The 22,409-nt window shown below is 52.9% G+C and overlaps 1 long non-coding RNA gene across 2 annotated transcripts; it reads left to right on the forward strand.

Annotated features, from left to right (window-relative positions):
• Positions 1 to 7,909: 7,909 nt before the first annotated feature.
• Positions 7,910 to 15,050, forward strand: LOC123479742 (uncharacterized). 2 transcript variants are annotated; one of them, XR_006655467.2, is made up of 5 exons: positions 7,910 to 8,958; positions 11,544 to 11,823; positions 12,189 to 12,373; positions 12,852 to 13,002; positions 13,292 to 15,050. It is a non-coding gene; the product is annotated as an uncharacterized lncRNA (long non-coding RNA). The 2 variants fall into 2 exon arrangements; XR_006655466.2 differs by having other exon boundaries at positions 11,544 to 12,373.
• The last annotated feature ends 7,359 nt before the right edge of the window (positions 15,051 to 22,409 follow it).

Raw genomic sequence — 22,409 nt, forward strand, 5'->3', positions numbered from 1 at the left:
CCCACCCACTGAGCCCCTTTCCCTGCCAACTGCACCCGGAGGTTAGAGCGATCCCTCTGGTGGGTCGTGACGGACACCCAGCCTCAGGCCCTCCGATCTCACCCCCTCATCCCAACTCTGGTTTCCTCCCCATCTCGCAGAGGCAGAACACAACAAAGGCACAGAAATGTTAGTTCATGTCCGAGGTTGTAGAGCTAATGCTTTTGAGAAACTTGGTTCTAGCCCAGGTACTATTGCGAGCTCGTAATGAGAATCCCACACAGCAGCTTGGATGCCTGAGACGTGTAGGCATGTAGGTGGGTAGTAGGTAGATGGCAGATAGGTGGGTAGCTGATACAGATAGATAAATGATACATGGTTGCTAGATGATTGATAGCCCATAGCTGGCAGCTCCTCCTGGAAATAGATATTATTTGCTGTTATTATATTTTTTCTAAATTAGTCTTTTAACAGCTCCACCCACACAGGTGTCCAGCCTCATGACAGCCACCTTCCAGAGGACAGAGAAACCCGCTCGGAGAAGCCAAGCTCCTCCACACATCCATGCCACGTACTGACCTGCCCTGAGGGTCCCCTGTGGTATGGGATGTTAAGAGGCCCCATGTCCAGGGCTGGCAGGGATGGAAGGGGCATGGGCCTCTCTCTTAGATGTGAACCCAGGGCAGGGAGGCCAGGGACCCTCAGGATGCCTCCTTGTGTCTTTAGGATGCTGGACGCTGGAAACTTGGTCTGATCACCAAGGGCGGGCCAGCTACCACCAAATGTACCATTGGCATATGAAGCACCAAGTCCCCCTCGCTCACCCTGGGGTGAGGTGAGGCTCCTGGAGGGGGAGGGGCTGGACCAGAGAGTTCCCTACCCTGGGAGGCTAGTCAGCAGCCAGATCCCCAGGGCCAAGCCTGTCCCTCCGTGTGAGAACTTGAGCTAGTCACCTGACTTCTTGGTGCCTCAGTTTCCTCACCTGTAAATTGAGGCCCTTGCCGGTGACTATTCTGTGGTAAATGGGTTTCTCTCTGAAAGCTTCACACACAATGTCCTTCCGGGGTGTTGGAGGCTGACCTTTGCCCCAGGTGACAATGCCTCTGCCGTGGCAAGTCTGCCGCTAAACCAGGCCCTGGGTTTGTCTTGGCTTGGCTTGTTTCCATTTTCTACTGGAAATTAAAGCTGGGTCGATCTCAGGCAGACTGGGCCCCGGCTGGCCAGCTCTGAGTAACTGCAGGCAGGGCGGGGCCACTGGAACTGGGCTGCTGGGTGTTTTCTCCCTGCCGTTTTGGGCAGCCTGCTCCCTGTTGGGCAGCTGTGCTATCTTAAGACTGGACTTTCCGGGAGAGCACTGGGTGGCTCCGGGAGTCCCCGGGACAGGGATGCTCTGCCTCCTGCTGCCCTGCAGCCCCTCAGCCGACCACAGTCTGGAGCACCCCCAGCTGCAGAGGCTGTCGCTCCATGGCAAGGCCATTGGGGTCGCTGACTCCGTCTTCCCCTTTGCAATCATCTCTGGGCTGCCCTGGCCAGAAGCCCCTTCTTCAGCCCTCTGACATCCTGCCCACCTGAGCTCTGGAAGGGGCAGAGGTGGGAACCCTTGGCCAGCCAGGCCTCTGCTCCAGCCTTGTTTGTGCTGGCTGCCACTGCGGGGTCCCTTCCACGGGATGGGTAACAGCTAGCTGGGCCGGTGCGCCCACCCTTGGTGGCTCCCCCACGCTCCCAAAGTGCGCTGATGGCTACCGGCTCCACTTGCCCTTGGGGACCACTGCAGGTCTGTGCCCCTGTCACTGGGCCTGCCCTGGTCAAAAATGCCCTGAATCCAAAACCTCAGTGAAGAAAGTTTAGCTTGGGGTGCACACTTTGCCTGTTTGTGCGTGTGTGTGCTCTGTGTTGGGGGCTTTTAAAAATGTATTTGTACGTTTATTTATTTTTAAAATTTTGTCTAGGGCAAGCAGTCCCCGAACACACCAGCCCAGGGCACTAACTACATCATGAAGACGGCCAGCGTCACAACCACAGACACTGCGGGCTCCTTGTGGGCGAAGACACTGGTGTGCAGGTGGGCGGGGAGCTGGCTGCCCCCTGCTGATGGGGTCGCATCAGTGGGGGGCCCTGCTGAAGCCTCACCCACTCTGCATTTTGTCAGCCGTGTGGAAACGGCACCCTTTTCCCAAGAAGTTTCGGAGGCTTTGCACCATGCTGAGCTACCGGGGTCAGATGCAAACAGTCGATAACTCTGCGAAAAGTCACCGGGCAATTTATCCCTCTGGCCCCACGCCTAGAATTATAATCAGGTCTCGACTTCTTCAAAGCCGTCTTGCTTTGGATTTTCCAAATCAAAAATAAATATTGAGGGCGATTACCTCCCTTCGTCCCCTTGATGTGCAAAGCAGCGGTGCACCCATTAATTCAAGAACCTTCTCGCTTCCTTTGGAAGGTATTAGCCCATGGAACTTGTTAACTCAGCATCAACACAGCCCTTCTAGGTCTTGAGCAAAAAGAGAGAGGAGTTATTATGCTCTGGGTTAATATTTTCCTCTCTTTAAGAAGTCCTGGGCCTGCCGGCCACTCCCTCTTACACAAAAACGGCTGTTTTCTTCCCCTTACTGGATGCATTGTTGGTGCGGTCCATTTGTATGCTGTTCTCAGGACGGCCTCGAGGGGGCAGCAGACACCCGGGTCTGGCCGAGTCCAGGGCTGCCCTGCCTTTGGCACCCCATTTGGAACTTGCCTCCAGAGGGGGAATCATTATTGGATTACTGGTTGCCTTCTCAGGAGTTTCTCTGGGCTTGACACGAAAGCACTTCTCCTGGAGGGAGAGCCGGGGCTCCCGCAGTCTCGTTTGCAGAGGACTGTGAACATGACCAGACCTATTAATTACTTAATTGAGGTTCTGGGCTTTGAAGATGAAAAGTGCTGTGTAAGTGGTGAGTGGTGTTGTTTCCAGTCTGGGGAGCTTTATCGGGGCTCTTCTGAGTGTCTCTTTCAAGTTACGGAGTTTGCGCCGGGGACCTGGGGTAACTCCAACAGCCCACCCTGGCCCTGTGGGCCCCAGGGCAGCAGACACCAAGCGGCCCCCAGAGTCCCAGCAAAGGACCGAGTCACACTTGTGTGTCCCTCTCGAAGTGCTGAGTCACAGGCCCCCCGCGGTGGCTGAGCACCCGCAGGGGTGCTGGCTTACTAAAGCCTCTTCCCTTTGCTGAGACAAAAGGACAGGGAGCCTAGGTGGCTCTGTGGCTCTGTCCAGGGCGGAGGGTGTCGGCCACATAACTAAGTAGCAGCTGCGAGCACCATGCCTGCTGGTCCCCGGCCTGCCGCTCCTCATCCCCCTTGGGAACAGGGTGGGGAGGGAAGACGAGGTAGCCACCCGCACAGATGGAAGTCACAGGTAACCACAGAGACACTGAACTGCGGACTCGATGCTTTTGTTTACGAAGAGTTTTCACACCGGGCCGGGTCTCTGCTGAGCCTCTGGAAGACCCCATGAGGTAGCTGGGTTGGGGAGGGGTGGCCGCAGAAGGACAAGAAGTGTGGGGTGGCAGGCAACGACAGCCCAGCCGCTGTCTTCAAAGCCGCTGCCTCCCCTTGTCCTGTGTCCCCACCCAGCCTCCATCCTTCAGATTCGAGGGGCTGCTGAAGGGGACAGGAAGGTGAAGTCCTCCAGGCAGGTGCCCTGACGCTGAGACCGGCCCTGCGGTGTGGGCCTCCATGGCCACAGAGTTCAACACTCACCCCCAGAGAGCAGGGTGTTGGCGGCACTCTGCTGCTCATTCCCCATCGATCCTGTAGGTGCTGTAAGTAGTTCTCTGTGGCCTCCAGACCAAAGAGCAGGAAAAGTCTCTGAAGAAAGGGAAATGCTCGCCAGGGAGGGCGAGGGGTCCCGATGCAGTGTGGGGGTGTCCTTCCCATGCAGGGCCAGCGTGCTTTCTCCTTCCTTGCGGGTTCCTTCCACGTGTGGCCCGAGGCCCAGCACAGTGTGGTGAGTGTGACTCTCCTTTTGCTGCATCATTGCCACTGAAGATCAGGACCTTGAACTTCTCCACTTGAAAGTCCAAGCAGGACTGAGCTCAGTGGGCTGCTCATGGCCTGTCTTCCTCACACAAGCGAGGAGGTCCGGGGAGGGATGGGGCGGCGGAGGGAAGGGCACAACCATGGAGCCTGGGGGGTCCTGGAGGTGACAAACCCAGAGATGGGTTGTGGCTCATCAGACCTGGCAGGTCCTGCAAGGGGGCCGGGGTCTCCGGGGCCCGGGGTGGCGTTGGCGTGCTGAGGGCCCCTCCCATGCCTGCTGTCCCCTCCCTGGAGGGCTTGGCCTGGTCTCCTGGTGTCTGGGTCTTGCCAGTCCAACCTCAGAGTCTGGATCTGATGCGATCAGTGGGGTAAGAGAGCGTGTTTGTGAGTGTGAGTGTGTGAGTGTGTGCATGTGTGTGTGGTGATCTCAGTGGTCTCTCCACGTTGTCAAGCTGTGAAAATTCTGGCGACCAGTCGGAACCAGACGCCTCTTCTCCTGCCGAGGTGAACAGAGCGAGATGCGAGGCACCCCTGCGAGGGGCCCCCGCGAGGGTCTGACTGCTGTGCTGTACACACGGTGGTGGTTTATTTGGCTTCCATGAGCTGGCCGGCAGCCCCGACTCGGAATGCTGTTTTTACAGGGAAATGCATTACGTCGCGTGCATGTGCTAAACCGCGGGCCTACTAGCCACTCTGGGAGCTCTGCCTGGCTTTGGTGGGGCGCCTCCCGCAGGCCCGTTTCACCCCCCTTCCATGGGGGCGTCTTCTTGCCCCAATGCCATGCCAAGCCTTGCACGCGAGCCCTGGGCCCCGCCTCCCTCCAAGTGCTGCTACAGGGCTGGGCATGGTGCCTGGTGCCAGACGGGCTCTCTCTCCACGGACACTTGTTGGTGATGTCCCGTCCTGCCCCCCTGTGCCTCATCTGGGCCACCAGTGCCTCATCTCCATCTTTGTCTTGGATTGTCCCCGAGGGAGTGGGTTCCTGTCTGTTGATTGGAAAATTATAAGGGATACTTCCCAAAAGAGAGAAAAAGGTGATAGGCGAGGAAAGGGAATCGGGCAGGAGAAGGAAGGGAGACGGGTGGAAAAGGGGACAAGAAAGGGAGAACTGGGTCGGAATAAAAAGAATCGAAGGGAGGAAAGATGGGGGAAAAGGAAGAGTAAAACAAAGAAATGGGAAAAGGGAGGGAAGAAAGAAAAATAAGGGCAGGAAACATAAGAAGAGGAGAAAATGGAAAGGTGAAAGGGAAATAAGATACAAAGAAAAAAGAAATAATTCTAGGATTCTGACCAGTCCGGCAGGGCCATGGAAGGTTCCAGATGCTCTCAAGTCCCTGAGTGCCATCAGGGTGTGGCCCAGCACAGGTCGGTGAGGGACCAGTGCCTACCTGCCTCACCAGGCTCCGAAAGCAAAGAGGACTTAAGAAAGTAAAACCGGATGCAGGTGTTGTGGGAGGCCTTTTGGCTGACCCCTTAAACCTGGCCTGTTTGGGACACTGGCCGTAGGGTTTTGGAGGCCAAGTGGCGTCAACTCTCTGTGCTCCCGTGCCAGACGCCCTCTGCTCACTTGCAGCATGCTTCTCCTGGGAAGGCCGTAAGCTACGAGGGGAAAAAAAACGATGGCAGAACACATAATGAGAAAACACCTTCATCGTGGTTTTTACTTTGAGAGAGGGGTACGTACAATGCTGTCTACTTTCTTGGTGGACACGGTGGAACAGAAAACCCCATAACGCACAGGGAGGCACGAAAACTCGAAGAGGAAAAGATTCCCAAAAGATGAAAACTCGTGGTGCAGCTGCTCAACCGCAGCACACATGTGATCAAGGTCAGTTATCCGGGGGACTGTCCCTACCCTCCTCATGATTTATTTGGATGACACATGGGTCCCAACTGGGCAATGAGCTTTTTTATTTCCATCCTCAGCTAAGAAAGGGTTTTAGGCACCATATCTGCCCATAGACTAACTCATCACGAGTTCGTTGGGGCAGTAAGCGGGTACCACGGCCCCTTCCAGAGGTCCTAGTCCTAATCTTCAGAACTTTGACCTGTTGTCTGACACCCCAGGGGCAGAGAGGTTAGACGTGGAACCAAGGTGCTAATCAGCTCATGTTAAAATAGAGATTATTCTGGATTATACTGTCAGAGAGGACAGGGCCTCAGGGTCTAGGCAGTTCCACTGGTTCTTGCTAAATGCCATTGTTGCTAAAGGTTAAAATGTAGCACAGCCTTTTGCGGACCACCCATACACAGGATGAGCTTGACAGGAACTCAACCAGAAGAAAGGAGCCAGCTGCAAAGGAGAAATCAACGTGTAATTGACCAAACAGTTGGATAAGCAAGGGCCACGCCTCCCTAGGAGAGACCGAGCTTTGGACAGGAATGCTGACTCCTGCACGCGGAGCAAGTAAATAAAACTATCTGAGGATAACCACCCACGTCTCATTTTAAATAGACCAGCCAAAGCCACAAACCCTTGACGTCGGTCACAGTCTGCTAGACTTGGGAGTCAGAAGTGGAGAGATGGCAGGGTGAGGACGCAGCCTGCCCTGTTTGGCCTTGAGACTGGAGGGAGGGCCCGGAGCCTCGGAGTGAGGGCTGCCTCCCGAGGCTGGAAAGGCAAGAAAATGGTTCTCCCCGAATGCCCAGAAAGGAATACCGCCCCATGACTGTAGCGCAGGAAGCCCCACTTCAGACTCTGACCTCCTGAAGGGAAAGAGAACTAACCTGTGAGGTTCTTAAGCGCCCAGGTCTGTGACAATGTGTCCTGGCAGCCCTGGGAAATGAATAGAGCCATAAATCCCTTGAAAATCTATTTGAAAGACCCAAACCTGTTCAGTCCACGTGCAATGAATACCTGCTTTTCAGGCTGCTGCTGGGTTACGTGTGTGTTTGAGAAAATAAAACCCTGATCGTTTCCTCCTGCAGACCAACAAGCTAACCGTTGTGTTTTTACAACAGGCGTTCGGCACACTCCATGGGGAAGTTTTCATTATTTTTCAATGGGTTGGGTGTGTGTTTGTGTATATGCATCACCTCAAAACCCACACTGTACAGGAAGCTTCAGGGGTGGCCTGTGCTCTGGGGAGCCGCGGCAAGGTGGCGGCGGCCAGAGAGCTGGGAGTGTGGAGACTTCAGCCATTGAATGGTATTGCTGCCTTCCCACATCGATAAAAGCCATAATCTCTCTCCTTGCATAAAGCTAGAGGCTCCGGGATGGCAAGTCTTTGGCTCAGAAAAGGCTTGGAGCCAAGGTTTCTGGCATGGCTGCATGTTAGTACCTCTCAGAAGCTTCTGGAAGCCCTGATGACCAGGCCAAATCCTGGACCATGTCTGTTGGAGTCTATGGGAGTGCCACCAGTTGTCGGCATTCTATGAAGCTCCCCGGTGGTTCTGGTGTGCCGACCAGGTTGGGAACTGATGCATCCTGGGACACGGGGAGCAGATCCTGGGACTCCACAGGGCCCGCCTTCCACGGACAGGTCACGTGGGTGGTGGCAGAGCCACAGAAAGTGAGACGAGTGGGGGAGATTCAAAGCCTGCATGCCAAAGTTAGCCAGACATGGGTCCTACGTGGCGTACCGAGTATTAATGACGTCTGTGATAATGTTCGCGATAAAACCAAGACGGAACCATTCGCAGCAACGGCCTCACCCACCTCAGCCCCACACCAGGCTGGGGCCCAGCTCTCGGCACTGTGTGCGCGGACTGGGTGCTGGTGGGTGCCCGTCAACAGGCAGCTCTCACCCAGGAGACACCCCGGGGGGTGCAAAGCTGAGATCGACAACACCAGATGGGTCAACCTCATGCCCTGGGGTCACCTCGTGTCCTCTGTGGTCACAGGGGTGCACTGGGCTCCTGGCTTCTCTGCTTCAGGGGGGGGCATGGGAGACAAGGTCAAGGTCGTCTACCTGAGAACGCTGCTGAGAGTGCTCAGGTCTGCTGGCTGAGCGAACAAGCCAAGGTGGGAGCAGAGTGGCCCTCTCCGCTGGGAGGTGAGAAAGGGAACCAATGAGCCCAGGGATGTCCTTCCATCTGCCTCCATCGGCAGAGGGAGTCGAGTGGTAGGATTCTGCTTCCCTTGTCCAAATAAGCAGGGACCGCACAATCCCGAGCCAGTGGCGGGTCAGAAAGTTTTCTCAATAAAAGTTTGCAGTGACAGGAAGTTTTGAAAGAGCTATAATTTCTCACAAACCCACCACTGAAGCAAGTCTGACATCATTAACTTGGATTCCACTAATTTGGACATGGCAGTGATTTATAGTAGCCCCACTCATTCTTCTTGAAGAAACTGTTCAAAGTAATGCCATCCCCGATGAAAACAGCACTGAGTCCCAAGTTGGGAAGCTCTGGGTCCGATGCCAGGTGGGCGACGCGTTCGCGGTGAGAGGATGGGGAGCAGCAGCCCCCGTGGGTCTCTCCCGGGACCCTGCGGTGACCCAGGTGACGCTGTGGTGACTCCACGGTGCATTGTCAGCAGGCAGGCGGTGGGTCCAGGCAGCGACAGGTGCTCTGTGATTCTGAGAGAGCCTTCCTCACGATGGAAACCTCGTCACTCGTCTGCAGCTTTCTTAAACTCGAGAGACTTGAGATTCCTCCCGCGGCTTCAGCTTCTGGGTTTAGCAACTGTCATCAGACTGTATGAAACACGGGCTTTGTAGGCATGGCCTTCCCTTGCCCCAGAGACACAGCCCAGGGGCACACGCACGTGCGTGTATAATCTTTTACCTCCTGACTCGGTACATCCTGGATGGGGCCCAGGAATCTGTATTATAAAGTTCCACACGATTATCAGTGAGCTGCCAGCGCCCTGCGGAGCGCCGTAAACAGCAATGTTCTTACTAATCGATTATTATCATTGTCAGCCTTCCAAGCACCTCCCCACCTTCCCTGTGACCCACGGGCTGGCTCCTGGTTGGCACCGAGAATGAGTGGCTGAGAAATTCAATCAGGTCCAGGTAACAGGTAAGGACTGGTTCTGCAGCAAGGGGAAAAACACAGCAAATATTTTGGATTAAACTATGCGCGCGTATCTTGCTGGAGCTTGCAGGCCCTTTGGAGGCTCTCAGACGGCTCCTAATTAATTGCTGGAGCCAAGTGGGGCAATCCTGAGAACGCTGTTGCTTTTGCTAATCTGATCCAGCCGTGTGTGCGCGGGGAGGGGGTGGGGCTGGACTTGGGGTTTGGGGGTGAGCAGGGCGGGCTGAGGCGTGGGAAGAGCTCACCCCAGCCTGTTGGGACAAAGTTTGGAACAGACAACCTGTTGGTCAAGCAAACAAATGGACAGGCCTTCTTCCCCTCTGGGCTCAGTGCCCTGGCTGGAGGCGGGGCCGGGACTCCAGTCCTGGCCCTGCCTCTAAGTATCTCTGAGACCTTGCGGCAATGAGCCCTGTGAGCTGCAGTGTCTGGTCTGGGACAGGGACACGGGACTGCAAGCTTGGAGGGTTGCTGTGGGGAGCGAACTAGATGGTGGGGCGATGTGCACCGTCCAGAAAAGAGGCGGCAGAACTTCCCTGGGGCCCGCGCCTGGTCCTGGTCGCCCAGACCGGTGCTAAGCTATGAGACCAAACAGCGTGCGGCGCTGCAGGCAGCCGAGGTAATAAATAGTAAAAAATAGTAAAGGCGTGACGAGCGCTGCGCGGATCATCCCCTATAACCTCTGCAGTAACCATGTGAACGGTGGATTATAATCTTCACATTACGGATAGAGCCCCTGAGCCTGAGGGAGGCTGAGCGCTAGCCCATGGTCACACCGTGAGGAAGTGGCAGAGCCGGGGTTCCCCACCCCCCCACACACGTGGAATCTCCGCCCACGCTCGTGGTCCGAGTGCGATACCGCCTCCCTGCAGAGTAACTCTTGTTTATTGACCGAATGAATTCACGATGAGCGAACCAGTGGATGAAAGGGAAGGTGGATTGAGTGTTTACTGCATGCCACGCAGCAGGCCAGGGCGACCCCGAAGTTTTCTCACTTGCACAACGGTGGAAGGGGGGGTCCACCAGAGAGACGTGAGCCCCTCTTATCCCTCCTCTCTGGACCCACGGGTGGCGGGAATCCTTCCCGGAGCAGGGAATGGATCCTCCTTTCCTACCTCAAATACGCCTGGGACACAGCCTGCCCCAAACCACGGCTGGGTTGACTTCAGCTGCCTCTCTTCCTCAGTGGGGTCCCCAGCCTCACCAACGGTAGGACGCCGAAGCAGCAACGGCGGCATCACACCCCCAGACTTACTCACGGGTGGTGTTTGAGAGGCTGAGCCACGTGGTGTGTTTAGCAGCAGAACCCAGGTGAGGTGGCTGCCAACTAACACACATGGACACCTGTGGTGAGACACCAGCTATCTGATCAGTCTCCAGGGAACAGGTGGCTTGGTGGGAAATTGGGTGTGAGGGGTGGGGTCTGAGGAGGCCCACAGGGAACCAAGTCAAGGGTTTCCCTATTGAATGAGCAGCCTTAGGGTTAGTTTTCTTCGTAAGTTAAAGGGGCAACTTCAGGGATATTGAAAAGAAGTCTCCTGTCTCCAACACCACCTCTTCCTCCCCTGGTTTTTCTTAACAAGACACCAAGCCCCTTGCAATTCCAGGGGAAACTTGAAATGCATGTCCCACCTGAAAAACAAACCAACCAACAATACAGTAATTCCCACTCACACTAGTGTTGGAACTGCTGGCCCAGGGGCTTTTCCTGAGAGTCGGCTGGGTTAGGGGGTATGAGGTGCAACAGGTAGGGAGAGAGAAGGACGGAGAAAGAGGCCAGTGTTTAAAGGCAAACTTTACTTCCTTGGCACAGGGCATAAAACATTAACTAATACACAGACACTTTCCTCTCTGAGTTCCCAAGAGAAGGTGAAGGGCAATCTGGCAAACTGCGACTATGCTCTAGAGGAGGATTAAGTGGAAGTTGCAGGGGGAGAGAGGGGGAGGGGGTGATTGCTTCCGCCTCGGTTAGCCCGACAGGAGCACAGCCTGAGCCTGAGGGATGTAGTCAAAACGGGCGTCTCCCTCTGCCTTCAGCAGGGATGGAAGCCGAAACAGCCCCTCTGCCCAGAAGAAAAGAAAGGCTGGTTGGTAGTGGTGGTGGAAGGGGATAGATTGGTCTGAGGTTGGGGAGCCGAAGTGGGTGTAAATCTGCCTTGTCCTTGACTAAGTAATGACCTTGAACTCATCCGTTCCTTTGCAAGGGCCTCTGCTTCATTAGATAACACCCAGGTGTCCCCCATGCCTTATCTGAGAGTTATTGAAGGGCTTGGGTTGATTGCCACGAGGCAGATGACTCAACGTTCTTCATGAAGTTGGTGGCTGGGGAGAGGGTGGAACCGGTTGCTAGCAGACTTTGTGCTGGGCAGTTTCCCCATGCCGTCTGGTTTATTCTGCACAGCAGCTCTGTGGAGAGGTACGCCATCAGACCCATTTTGCAGATTTGGAAAGCGATGCTTGGAGCGATGAAGTCCCATGTCCCAGTTTACAGTTCATTTGTGACAGGGTGTGGGTTTTCTTCCCCCCAGATTCGGTCTCACTTCAGCCTCTGCCCCATGTACCATTCTGCACAGGATGCTCTGGCTTTGGAAAGCAGTGGGAAAGGTCGACCCTGTGTAGCCATGTGTGTGAATCTCACCGAGGTGGTTTAAATGAGCTTCGTTAAATTAGACTCCCGGGGCAAAGTGTGGATGCCGTTCAACGGTTTGGCCTTGCGGTAGTAGAGATACCATCGTGGGTGAGTCACCGAACTTCTCAATATTTACGTTTCTCCGTCTGTGTACTGGGGATGATGATCATATCCACCTACACACCCGGCACTACCTCTGATGACTGAAGCAAAGAGCAAGTAAGGTAATTGATAAATGCACTTTTTGTTGAATTGTAAAAGTGTTATGCAATTTTCATTTGTTATAACTTGGTTTATTGGGTGTTGGATGTCTTCATGTCAGCTTGTAGTTCCAATATTCAAACCCATGTTGGTTTTTTATATTGAAGTACATATCGACACATCACATACACAAATCAAACTCGTGGTTTAGTTTGATGACCTAGAGCCAGAGATGGAACATTATCGGCACCTGGGAAGCCCCCTCCCGATCACTATTCCCTCCCTCCTTCCTTGAGGTAGTCACGATCCCATCTTTGTAACCTCATCTTAGCGTCCTCCTGTTTGAAACTTTGTAAATGGGGTCACACAGTGTGTATTTTTTGTTTAGCTCCTAAACTCAGCCTCAGGTTCGTGAGAATGATCGTGTTGCCGAAGCAGTGGTTTACGGAGATTCATCGCTGCCCGGCATCCCATGGTGTGAACAGAACTCAGTTTATTCTATTCTGATTGACTGGTTGACGGTGGAGGGTAAACCCATTCAGTGAATTCTTGGAACAAGACCAACTTGACCAGGTGTGTTATCTTTTTTTTTATATATCAATGAGTTAAGTTTGATCATATTTTATTCTACCTTTTGTCTCTGTGCTTAAGAGTGTGATTGGTTTGTACCTTTCCTTGTTTACAATGTTCTTTTCAGGTTTTGGTATCCAGGTTATGTTGGCTTCATAAAATAAGGTGGAGAAGGCTTCTTTTATCTTCTGTACGTACTTTTAAAAAGAACACTGTATTTCGGTCTGGCTGTTTCTTTGACCCATCTTTCAGCTGTCTCTCATTTACTATTCAATGTGTTAGTTAAGTGCTTAGTTTCAGTTCAAGTATTTTTCAATCTCGGCATTTCCACTTTTTTCTTTTTATATTGTAAAGTTCTCTGCTGAGGGTCTCCCTAGAGCCATACCAACATCTTGCATTTATTACTTACATCTATCTTCAAGCCCATATCTAATAACTCCTGTGAGACTATTTTTTACCTGTGATTTCTCTTGGTTTTCAGTTTTGTGTTCATGCCTTTTGGTGTGCCGAGTAATTTTCACCTGAACAGCGAGCGTCGTGTATAAAAAATTGCTGAGAAAATCTGAGGCTCTGTATGCTTCAGAGGGCAGGTGGCCACAGAATGATTTACCTTAATCCACGCAGACGTCGAGGTGAGTAGAGTCTGGGATTCCGTGTTTGTGAGGCTGGGCTCCCACGTCTAGCTCTTGGCATGTCCCAGCTGGAAGCCTGTGCTACTTATCAGCACCTCTCTCACCTCTTCTCCTTAAAGGGCCCTTTCCCCCAGTTTTTGTCCCCATACCTTGTAAGGCTAACCAAACTGTTTTAGCTTCTCAGAATTCTTGAGCAACAAAAAAACACCTGGAGGGGAAAAGCAAGAGCAGTGCCAAATGCCAGCCTTGCCTCACTTCTCACTTCTTTTCCTTTTCCCTTTCTTTCTAGGATATCGGCGCCCGCAGTATCTCCTGCCTCAGTGTGCCACGAAGTCGAATAAACACGCCCACTTTGAAGATTCTTTTGTTGTTTCTTATGGGGTGTCGATCTGTATCACATTACTCCAGTGGAGGCAGAAATCGTTCAAAATCTAAGTTTCACATTCCAAATGCATAGCTCTCTCTAACCTCAGGAGGGGCAGCCTGATATACTTCTGAGAATCAAGTCTGAAAAAGCCTACATTGTGTTTATTGTTTCAGAAAAGTCATTGATTTGAACTCCATGTTTCTGGTATTTTATTTCATTATTCTCCAGTTTTTCTCTTCATTTTATTTGTTTCACAGCCATCTTAGTCTGTGTAAGGCACACTTCCGCTGTCCCAGAGTTCAGATTCAAACTCACTGTTGAATTTAAAGGTGTTTCCAAGGAAACACAGGTGAACCTGTGGAGGCCATAACTGTTAGGTGGTGTGACCTGGTCCCCAGCTGCACGTGACTTTGGAGTTATTCCTTATCCTTCAAGTCCTGCCAGCACCCAGGGAAGTGGGGTCTTGTGGGCTCTTACTGTTTTCCTGAATCTTCCATGGTTTCTTCTGTCCATGTGACCAACTAATTTTGAGGCAGAGTAATGGCGTCTTCAGAGTGACAAGTACAGAGGCTCAGACACGCCCCCTTTGAAATTTAGCCTCATTAGAGGGAGGTGCTGAGCCTTTCAGCCTGTTGGAAAGGAGTTGAATCCTCCATGAAAGGCGTTTTTCTCACAAATAGTAGGACTCAGCGCTGACACAGGATGGGAAGGAAGGGCCTCCTGAAAGGACCGCCATTTAAACTCATCAGTGATGCGCCTGATTAGGGGCGATGGCCAAAACTTATAAAGAACTTGTAAAACTCAACACCAAACCCCAAAATAATCCAGTCAAAGAGTGGGCAGAGGACCTGGCTAGACACTTCCTCAAGGAGGACATGCAGAGGGACCGTAGACATATGAGAGGATGCTCAGCATCACTAGTCATCAGAGAGATGCAAACTAAAACCACAGTGAGACACTGCCTCACACCCGTCAGAATGGCCGTCATCAATAAATCAACAAACAGCACGTGCTGGCGAGGACGTGGGGAAAGGGGACCCTTGGGCACTGCTGGTGGGAACGCAGACTGTGCAGCTGCTGTGGAAAGCACTATGGAGATACCTCAAAAATTAAAAATGGAACTGCCTTATGACCCAGCAATTCTACTTCTGGGAATTTATCCAAAGAAATCCAAAACACTGATCTGAAAGAATATATGCGCCCTTACGTTCATCGCAGCGTTACTTACAATGGCCAAGATGTGGAAGCAGCCCAAGTGCCCGTCAGTAGATGAGTGGGTAAAAGAGCTGTGGGACATCCACACGATGCAATACTACTCGGCTGTAAAAGGACTTCTTACCTTTTGCAACAGTGTGGATGGACCTGGAGAGTATTGTGTTAAGTGAAATAAAGCAGTCAGAGAAAGACAAGTACCACATGATTTTACTTATATGTGGAATCTAATGAATAAAGTAAACTAAACAGACTCATAGATATGGAGAACAGACTGATAGCTGTCAGAGGGGAGGGGCCTTGAAGGGGATGGGTGGAAAAGATGAGGGATTAAGAAAAGAAACCTCAAAGGCATAGACAATAGTATGGAGATTACCAGAGGAAAAGAGGGGGGGTAGGGGAGGAAGAAGAAGGTAAAGGGGGGAAAATGGTGATAGAAGGAGACTTGATTTTGGGTGGGGAACACAAGGTAATGCACAGGTGATATAGTATGGAAATGTATGCCCAAAACCTATATAATTTTACTCACCAATGTCACCCCAATAAAGTCAATAAAAATAAAAAATTTAAAAATGGTAATGTACAGCATGTCTTAAAGTGACAAGCCCAAGAACTGAAAATGACTCTTTGATCTTTAAAAGGCTCATAAGCAGGGCAGAGCTCCTGCAGACCTGTATTTATGCATTCCAACATGGGGAGGACGTCCAAGCCGAGTCTCAGGACTGCAGGAGCTTGCTGTTTAGGCAAAAGGAGGCCAGGGAGGGGAGTAATTACATGAGATGTTCACAGCACGGAGCAAGCTGTCCTGTTCTTGTTAACCAGTGAACTGGAATCTGGCCAAAGCCTCGTTTATTCGGTGGCACTCGAACCAACCATGACACAGACGTGAGGTGTTTGTGAAGAAAGAAAGTGACAATGGAACCCCGTTTTGTTTCTGAATTAAATCGGTGGTTGTTGCCACCTCACTTTACTTGGCTGAAGGGTGTCTGACTATGTCCAACCCCCCGCCCCCGTGTGCCCCCTTTCTTTAGCATTGATGGTGGGCCACATCTGGAGAGCCAGTCTATGGGCAACATAGGTTTTGCAGATGTCGTTACATGAAGACGAGGGGTGCGTATGAAGCGCAGGGGCACGTCGGGGCTTTGAGGGTGCCCGTTGCTAAGAGATGTGCAAAGGAAGTGAGATAACGGTGCAACCTGCACAGACCCAGGGTACTCTCAGTCTCAACAGAACGTAGGTGTTTTTCTCCCTCTGACCCCAGTGACCCAGTTCCTGAGAGGAGATGACTTTCACCTCCCATGGAGGATGAGCAGGAACGAGGTGCTGAGTTGTGGTTCCAACAGCAGCTGTTTACTCTTCTCACCTGTGTCCCACAGGTAGGCACTCGTCACACAACAGGCCTGTTCGTGGAATCCAAGGCGACCTTGGACTAGAGCAGACTATGCATCCAAGAGTGAGGTGTGATCTCAGTAGCTGCCTACTTGAACCAAGTTCTATGAAGAATGATAAGATAAATTTGCATGTCTTACCACCTCAGCTGAGAAACAGAACGTACCTATTCCTAAGACCTCCTCCCTGTCCCTCCCTCGCTCACAAATGGAACCGAGTCTCCTGAACTCTGTGTGAACCATTCCCCTGATTTTTTAACACCTACATGCACATCTCTAAGAAGCAGTAACTCAGTTTTGCTTGCTTTTGAATTTTATATCAATAGAAATATTCTCCAGATGTTCCTCTGATTCCCCCTCTGATGCATCTTGCCACATGCAATGGCAGCCCACTCAGGCTCCTCTCCCTGCTCTATTCCATGTGGGGGCGTGGCAGGGCTGGTGCACCCCTTCTTCTGTTGTGGGCACGCGGGTTGTTGCCAGTCTGGGCCGTTACCGTCAGTGCCACTGGGAGCGTTTGCGCAGATCTGGCGCGTTGGAAGAGAGTTCATGGAGTATTTTTCTACTTGTGGAAATGCTGGGGCTCTGGGTAAGCGTGTTCTGTTTTCTGAGAGCAACGTCTAGTTGTTTTCCGACGTGGTTGCACCAATAATTCCCGCCCCCACCCGAACTGCAAGCATTCTCGTTGCTCCTCATCCCCTCCAACACTTTCCATCGTCTTCCTTTTCCCGGTTCTGCCAAACACGTGCAGTGTTCGCCGTGGCAAAGGAGCGGACAGCTGTGTCTTCCCCTCCCAGGCGTGGGAGCCGAGGCCAGCTTTAAGGGGCACAGATCCTGGGTTTTGAGTGGCGACGAGATCACGCGACCCCAACCCGACTCACAGGAACGCCTAACAATCCACCACCGAGCGGCCCGTCCCTTTCAAATCCACCTCGTTGAAAGTCTGGCCTCCCTTCGGAAGCTCTTACTGTGAAACTAAACACGAAGCAACGCAACTAAGTAAATTAAATGCCCCCATATTGCTTAACACTCGAGAAAAGGATATTGAGAAAAATTGGCTACAAAGTCACTCATTTATTCACGAGGGAAAAAAGACCCAAATGTTCTTTAAAAAACCACATTATCCACAAAACACTGCAAATTCGATGACTGCTTAGCAAAGATTAAAGAAAGGCAGAAATGCCCTTAAAAACATCCCATAGTTAAAAGAAAATAAGGAAACAAATGAGGGTAGGGCATGGGAGAAAATGCAGAAAGCTTGGAAGCTGGATTAGCTTTTACAGTAACTTGACGGTCAGGCAAATGGATCACAGGCAAAGCCATTTCTGACAAAGTGACGCGGACGGTTTTGGGTGCTTCCAGACCCCTGGGCAGAGCTAGGCTGAGCTACAAGGGCAGGCACCGGGCTTCCATCATGGAAGATTCTAGAGCAACCCTACTACCCCCTCTCACTGCCTCATTCCTTCATGCTCCCCGAACACCCTGGAAGGCCCTTACTGGCCTGCAAGGACTCGGAGTTTGGGGAAAGAGAAAGTGCTTGTTCCCCCGACCAGTCCTGTAGCCAGAGGGGGGTCTGTGGGAAGCTGTCTGAGAATGAACGATAGGAAGTCTCACCTGTGAGTGGTTTCAGTGAGAGGTGAATGGTTACCTTCCTGTCGTGGAGATGAAGCCAGATGTGGTGAGTCCAGGGCTGCGCTGGGGGCCCCACAAACACCTTGGGCTGGGCTCCTTCTAATGCCATCCACCCTCCATGGGGTATGGCTTTCGCCCTCCACCATCACCCCTCATTTAAGGCAGCCAGGCTTCGGAGGAAGGGAAGGAGAAGGGGCAAAGTATGCCCACCAACTCTCTTGTGAGGAGGTTCCCCAGAAGCCACCACACGCCACTCCCATGTAGGTAACATTGGCCAGAAATCTGTCACGTGGGAAAGGAAGCTGCAAGGGAGGCTGGGAGAGGCAGTCACGTGCCCAAGGGAATCTGTTGACAGGGAAGACAGATGTGAGTGTAGGCAACAGTAGGTTTTGGCTCTCAGAAGGTAGGCACGGGTACTCCAGCTGTAGGGATCCTGTTGTCCTTGCAGACTTTTAACTCAGGCCATTCTGTCGGAGAGTCGAAGCCAAGGCGCCCATAGACCTAGAGGAATCCTCTCTCTGTCCCTGGGTGCCAGCTGGTTAGTACAGGAAGAAGGTGAAGCGGACGTGTAGGCTACTGCATGGGCTGCCCACTGCGGGCAGTAAGGTCGCAGGAAGAGGAGATTCCTCACCCATCAAGGTGGACAAGGACAGGGACAGGAGAGTTCAAGGGTGTCCCTGTTTGGAAAAGAGTAGGCTCCCAGTCATGGAGAACTTGCCAGGAGATGGAACACCGCTTTCCTATGGAACCTGTGTGGGGGGCCATCCAGCAGCATTCCTGACATGCAGGTGGACCCCACTTTTTCAGCCATCGTAGCCTCCATGTCCACCTGGATACATTCTCCATGAACGTCTGGAAGAGCAGGCACCCTCTGGTCTCTGCTTGCCCCGCCCCACCATGAGCCTGGGTCCCTAGGCAAACGCCATCTCCCCCAAATTTCCATCACGAGGATGGGTCACTTCCTTCTCCTAGTTCCTCAGGCTGGACACCTGGAAGGCATCCTGAGTCCTTCCCTCCTCACAGGCCTCATCCGATCCCTTATTACATTCTGTTGGCTCTATGGGGAAAACAGACCCAGAAGCCAACCCCTCTTACCTCCCCCTACCTGGAGCACCCCGCTGCCCAGGTGAATGGGGCTGACGCCCAGCCCCACTCCACTCAACGAGCTGAGAGCTTTGCGCCACGCTGCACCCAGCTGAAAGGAAGGGCACCCTTTTCAACTTGCACCAAGATGCCCTGTGGACCAGAAACCACCTAGTAGTGTAGCTCACACCACTCTGCTGAAAACCTCTCAGAAGAAAAGCCCAAATGCCCCATGAGGTGCTCTATGACCTGGCCTTGCGACCTCGGTGATGTCATCTGCTTTTTCCTCAGTCACCCTGGCCTGCTGGATCAGTGTCGAATATGCCAGGTCCTGCCTCGCGGGCCTTTGCACTTTCTGTTCCCTTCGCCTAAATGGCTCACTCCTCCACATCCTTCAAGCCCCTTCACAGGACGCTGCTTCGGATATCCGCACCCTCCCTCCCCGGCACGCCCTGTCTTCCTTACCCTCCTGAGCCATATCCCCAGCTGCTGTGGATTGAATTGTGCTCCCCAGGCGGTATGTTCAAGTTCCAACCCCCAGTACCTGTGGACGTGATCTTATTTGGAAACAGCCTCTCTGCCCGGACCGGTGAGGCTCAGTGGGTTGGGCCTCGTCCTGCAAAGTGAAAGGTCGCTGGTTTGACTCCCGGTCAGGGCACACGCCCGGGTTGCGGGTTCAGTCCCTGGTTGGGGGTGTGTGTGAGAGCAACCGATAGACGTATCTCTCCCACATCCATGTTTCTTGCCCTCTCGTTCTCCCTCCCTTCCCCTCATAAATAAATACATACATACATACATAAAATAAAAAAAGAAATAGCATCTTTGTAGATGCGACCAAGTTAATGATCAATGGCGGGGCCCTACCCGCCGAGTGATATCCTCACGAGAACGGGGACATCTGGACACAGACCTGCAGGGCAGAACGTCCTCACGAAGGAGGCAGAGACCTCAGGGACATGTCTACAAGGCAGGGGACACCAAGGACTGGGGTGAACACTGGAGGCACAGAGGCCTGGAGAGAGTCTCCACATGGAGCCAGCCCTGCTGACACCTTGACCTTGAACTCTGGCCTCCAGAGCGGTGGGACAACACATTTCGGATGTCCTGAGCCACTGGTTTGCTGCCCTTTGTTCCAGCAGCCCTAGGAAACCGATACGCTGTCTGACACACAACGTGTGACTTGGCCTTCTGTTGGGGGTCCGCCACTTCCATTGGAGGGAGAGGACTTGGCCTTTTTCAAGGTCACCGGATACATTTTGGATGAATGGGGACTTCTTCAGAGAGAGACTCAGCGGTGTTTCATCGCCCGCAGAACCCTTACATCATCACCGAGGGGAGGGAAGACAGTGGCCGCACAGTTATTTGTTGCGACAAATAATCACAGTTTGTATGTTTGTAAGACTTTTCATCTTCACAACTCTTTCCAAACATTTATTACTCCGTACAACCACCTCAGTGAGATGGAAACCAGTGGGAACATTTGAGGTATGAAAAAGTTAATTAGCAATATTAAGATTTGGCACAAACAAACCCTCCTCCCACTGGGCAGTAAACACGTTCCGTGCCATCTCCTCTCCCGTGCCGAGAACCAGCCAGGGAGCTCAGTTCGTGAGGTGTCGGGCAGGTGGCAGAGCCATGCCCGAGAAGCCCCGTGGGGTGGGGGGAGGGATCTGTCCCCTGGCATTCCCTTGGGGGCCTGGGATCCAGGACTCTGAGACCCCAGTGAAGGGGAGTTGCGGACCCCAAGAGGGCTGGACTGGAACAAACGGGTGGGGAATTCTCTCCTGTCAGAAGACGAAGCTCAGCCAACCACCCCCCACCTAAACTGAACGGTGGGGGCTTCTTGGCCTCCTGAGCGACATCTGGAAACTCTGTGAGGATTTTGTTGGCATCACCTGGGATGTCAGGAAAAGCTCAGCTTGGGACACAGACAGGCAGTGGGTCCAAAGTGACTGGGGACCGTGGGGCTGCTTCTAGAATCCAGGAGCTTTGAATGTTCCAGGCTGCAGGGGCGGAGGCACGCTGCTCATGCTTTGAGCAGGGAGGACCTGCCAGGCCTCTGGCGCAGAGAGAGCACTTTCTGGGGGGGCACCTGGCCGCCGCACCCCACAGGGCAGGCGGAGGCACTGGGGGCTGTCACAGCTCTCAGTTGAGGCCCCTGCCTCCTGAAGGCAGAGAGAGCCCGGTTCCCCAGTTGGTGATTAAATGTGGCCTGGGTGTAGCAACTTCCTTCCAAAGAGTGCAGTACGGAAAGGGGGGAATCGAGGCGTCACCTCACAGAGGAGAAGCTGACAAACGTCACTCCCATCGGGTGATCAGGGTCAACATCAGCATGGGTCCTGTGTATGCCCCCGAGAGGGTGTGGTACAAGTGACATTCTGTGTCGCTCACCCCTGTGGTCTTCCTCACCCAGGCCTGGTCTTGAGGAAAAACACCAGACAAATCCCAGCAGAGGCGCACCCCACAGTACAACCGACTGGTGCTCTGCCAAATCGTCAGGAACGAGGGGCGGCTGAGAAAGCGCCAGCCCAAGGAGACGCGATGACTACCTGTCACGTGGGACCTGAGCAGAAGGGAACATGAGGTGAAAACCAAGGGCACGTGAGCTAACCCCGGGCTTCGGTTAATAACAGGTATCAACGCTGGCTCACTAATTGTTGCGAAGGCACCACACTCATGTTTCCAATAGCAATTCGAGGGGAGGTCGTGTTCTCCCAATTTCCCTGTTAATCTAAAACGTTTCTAGAAGTTAAAGGTTATGAATGAAAAGTAAGTGAGCGGAGAGCACTGCTGGGGAGGTGTGGAGGACGGCTCCCAGGCTCCACTCTGACGCCTGGGCCTGGCACCCTCAGACAGGCAGGGAGGGGCTTGTGACCCGGAGCCTCTCCGTGACCATGAACTCTGAAGCCCTTCCGGCTCCCTTTCCCAGAAACTCTCACACAGTCATCTCCCCCTTCTGCCTTTCAGACTAGGAAGAAGGAAGTAGTATTTGAAGAGAGGCCACCCTTGAGGGTTTAGACAACTTTCTTGTCCTCAACGAACGTCTAACCTTGCCCTGGGCATCAGTGTAGGAAGGCGTTAAAAGCAGGGTGTCCTGTGCCGACTTCCAGGGCTCAGACCGCTGCTCCTCCACCAGGAGCCCTGGTGACGTGGGTGGCTTGCTGAGCCTCACGGAACCTGTTTCCTTATCTGCAGAATGGGACCTAGGGCCATTGTAGAACTGAGCCAGCCTACGTGAGGTGCTGGAGCCAGAGCCTGGCTTGCAGTGAGCACTTAATAATGGTGTGCTGGCCTTCTTTCTTCCTCAGGCCCACGGGCTCTGAGCACTTCTGGGCCGCTGACACTGGGGTCTGGTTTGAAAACCCGCTCGACACAGTGCTAACCCAGCGTCTCCCTGGCACCTGTCTGGCTTCCTCCTCCAAGTGCACGGCCCTGACCCTAGAAATCGAATTCAATAAAACCTTTCCACAGAACAATCTGTCAGAATGTAACACTTTTTTGAACCAGCAGTTCTTTTTAAATGTACAATTCTAGCATAAGATATATGCAGAGAACTATTCCAGCAGCCAGACCCAGAGAGCAGCCTGATGGGAATCCAGAGAGGGGCAGGGAGCGGGGGGCACAGCGTGGACTTGGATGCCTACACACACCACACACCATACACACATATATATATACATACACACCACACACACACACATATACACACACCACACACACACACA

Source organism: Desmodus rotundus, chromosome 2 (assembly GCF_022682495.2).
Source record: "Desmodus rotundus isolate HL8 chromosome 2, HLdesRot8A.1, whole genome shotgun sequence".
Lineage (NCBI taxonomy): Eukaryota > Metazoa > Chordata > Mammalia > Chiroptera > Phyllostomidae > Desmodus > Desmodus rotundus.